Source organism: Sapajus apella, unplaced genomic scaffold, assembly GCF_009761245.1.
Source record: "Sapajus apella isolate SASKATOON/1434 unplaced genomic scaffold, GSC_monkey_1.0 scaffold346, whole genome shotgun sequence".
In the NCBI taxonomy this organism is placed as follows: Eukaryota; Metazoa; Chordata; class Mammalia; order Primates; family Cebidae; genus Sapajus; species Sapajus apella.
Window position 1 is genome coordinate 84,029 of NW_022437286.1, and position 3,144 is coordinate 87,172.

General features: G+C 51.5%; 1 long non-coding RNA gene across 1 annotated transcript; it reads right to left on the reverse strand.

The window, feature by feature from the left end:
- Window positions 1-1,989: 1,989 nt before the first annotated feature.
- LOC116545721 lies at window positions 1,990-2,960 on the reverse strand. The gene is made up of 2 exons (XR_004266418.1): window positions 2,734-2,960; window positions 1,990-2,334 (listed from the first exon to the last, which is right to left on the reverse strand). It is a non-coding gene; the product is annotated as an uncharacterized LOC116545721 (long non-coding RNA).
- Window positions 2,961-3,144: the final 184 nt, after the last annotated feature.

Here is a 3,144-nt window from a genome sequence, read left to right on the forward strand (position 1 = left end):
GAAGGCTGTCCATCCCACCTCTCTCCTCACTCCCCCGCACTCCTTTCCTGCTTCGTAAACCTTCGCCACTGCCATCGACCAAAAAGCAAACAGAGACTTGGAAACCACATGTGCAACATGTACACTGAGATCTGATTGATCGCTATTAGGTAAACCAAAACGTGGCTTACCACCAGGGGAGGCGTGATGTGTGAGTGTGTGTGTATGCACGTGTGAGCGTGTGTGTGTGTTGGTGATGACATAGGCATGGTCCCTTATCCTGTATCTGAGAAGATGCATGGTTTGTAGAAACAGGCACATCTGTTAATTGCAGGATGAATGGCTCCAGCCACTGTGAGCCCATCACCCTCTGATCACCCTCTGATCATACCTCACAAAGGAGACCTTGAGGAAAGAGTGAGTTTACTGACCTCTCATTAATTCAGCCCCAGCAGGAAACAATGAAATCTAACTTTTCTAGATATCATGGGTTATCCCTGTAATCACTCAAACTTACAAATGAGCTTTTCATTGGAAATATTTTGATCCTTAACTAAAGTATTCAAAGCACAATTTAATTTTCCTTCGGACTCTGGGTCCTCGCTGTGGAAGATGGGCCATTGCTTGGGGTTGCCATCAGGATGACACCAGCAGGGCGCCCAGTTGGCACCTACAGAAAAGGCTATAGGTCACCACATCTTGCAGCCTCGCATCTACTCGTAATGGTCCGTTGTAACCGTGTGGATGAAACGATTCACAGCGGCACACGGGGATCAATTACAGCAAAATGGCCGAGGTGAACATCATCCTAATCAGTTGAACTGCTCCAGCTCAGCTGACACATAATCAATCGCGTCGTAATCCATCTAGTTAAAAGTTTGCAGAAGCGAGGAGAGAGGGCTGGAGCCGCATCCAGGAGGGCAGGAGTTTGCACCCGTCTCTTAACCCTGGGCAGCTGCAGATCTCTGTTGTGGGGCCAATGTTATTATATCTGCAAGCCCTGGCTGAGTGTACAGACGACAGCCCTCTTGGAGTTACTGGCTGGCTCCCACCCCACCATATTCCACGTGGGACTTGAAGTGGCAGCCACTTGTTGCCATGTGTCCAGGGCCCTTACCCACCAGGCGGCCCTTTGAGCTCCACTGGCTGCACTGGAAAACCAGATTTTAAACAGACAGCTGTGTGTAAGTGTTTGCAGCTGGCAGGCCATGCTTATCTGCGGAAATGCTGGCATTGGCACTGTTCTGTTTCTGCGGCTGTCTCCGGGACCTGGAGAGTTGACTTAGTCCTCCCAGCTGCTGATGCCCCTTTAGGGATCGAGACTACACCAAGAGCCAGGAGCTGCAAAGCTGAGGCCCAAACCCTGGCTCTTGGTGACTGTCACCCTGGAGGGCCCAGTAAGCCATGAGAATAAAGACAGGTCATTGCTACTAATAACAGTAAAAGCACAAAAGGTGGCAGGCTTCTTGTGTTTGTGAATTAGAGTGGATTGTAAACATCACATGAGGAGACCTTGAGTTGTGTTTTCACATAGATCGCGTCATTTGCAATCCCATGAGGTAGCTTCTGATAATCCCTCCCTTTTACAGATGAAGAAACTGAGGCCTTGGGTGCCTACAGACCACACTGATGTATCCGAGAGCTCTGGGGCCTCGGCTTCCCACCACATTGCCGCCTGCCTCCCTGTAAGCCGCCTCCCCCGGCCTCCTTCCCTTGCCGTGTGTGTGCTTGCTTGCCTGCATCCTTGTGCCAGCCAGGTCTGTAACCTGCAGCTTCACTCATCAGGGTTGCCCACCAGAAAAGATCTTTCAGTGTCTGATTTTGTTATCTGCTTACAAAATGCTTTCATGATGATCACATCAAAAATTAGCTGACTTAATTTTCCTCCAAGAATTTCCTTTCTTACACAGCCCAACATTAGCTGCCCCCATATCCACAACATGCTGGGGCCAATCCCAAAGGCCCGGGCCAGTTAGGAATGGCATTTGGCTGTCAGGAGCAGACTGTGGCTTAAACAAGACAGAATTTTATTTCTCTCCAGTGGGAAAGAAGGCAGAGCTGGGGTGGAAGCTCCCCGTATCCTTGGGGACAGTAGATTTTTCTCGTCTGCCTTTCTGTGACAAACACATCCCTACTCCAGCCCGAAAGAAGTGGGAGAGAAGAAACGGGCGGAAAGGACACACACTGCTTCCAAAGGAGTGGTGTGTGCTGGTCCCATCCAACAAAGCAAAACATAATCAAAACCAGAAACCACGCGAGGCCTCTTTTGGTGATGGATGTTCTGGTGGTCTTGGATTGATGACTTCAACAAGCTGGGGTTCCAGCACGATTCAGCCAAAATCTCCAGTCCTAGGCCTATGGAGCAAAAGGAGGTGAAGATGAGTAGTTGGGAGACTGAGAGGAAAAGGAGAAATGTGGCTGCTGTGGTGACCCTGACAGTGGGGACTGCAGGAAGCAGCTGTGACTCCTGGAGCCAGGGGAGCTCGGAGGAGGGCTGGCGCTGTACCTCTGAATCCAGCATGCTGAGGCTGGGAGGCAGAGAGAGGCCTTGGCATAGCCAGGGCCGTGGTGGTGGCCATGCCCATCCTCTGCTGCCAGAGCAGTCAGGCTCTCCAGGGCACCTCTTTGTGTACCCACAGCCAACAGCTCTGGGCAGTTAGTGGGAAATTAAAGCAACCAGTAAAGTCAGAAGCACTGAGGCATCAGACACACACACGGGCAGTATTCCCCCAGTCGCTAGCTAAAGACACTGACCTTTTTTGGTGATGGATGTTCTGGTGGTCTTGGGTTGGTGGGCTTCAACAAGTGGTGTTTGGAGCTTAGCACGATTCAGCCAAGATCTCCAGTCCTGCAGCCTGGGCCCGTGACTTGGTAAACACGAACACATCTGAGACCCCTTGAGGGACTGGATGTAAGTGTGAGTCTGAGTTCCAAATATTTTATTAAGCGTGTCAGCGAAGTGAATGCTGTCTGTCTGTAGGAGAGGGAGGATCTGAGTCCAGTGGGTCTCTCCTGGGAGAGAGAGGATCTGAGGCCAGTGGGTCTCTCCTGGGAGAGGGAGGATGTGAGGCCAGTGGGGTCTCTCCTGGGAGAGGGAGGATGTGAGGCCAGTGGGTCTCTCCTGGGAGAGGGAGGATCTGAGTCCAGTGGGTCCCTCCTGGGAGA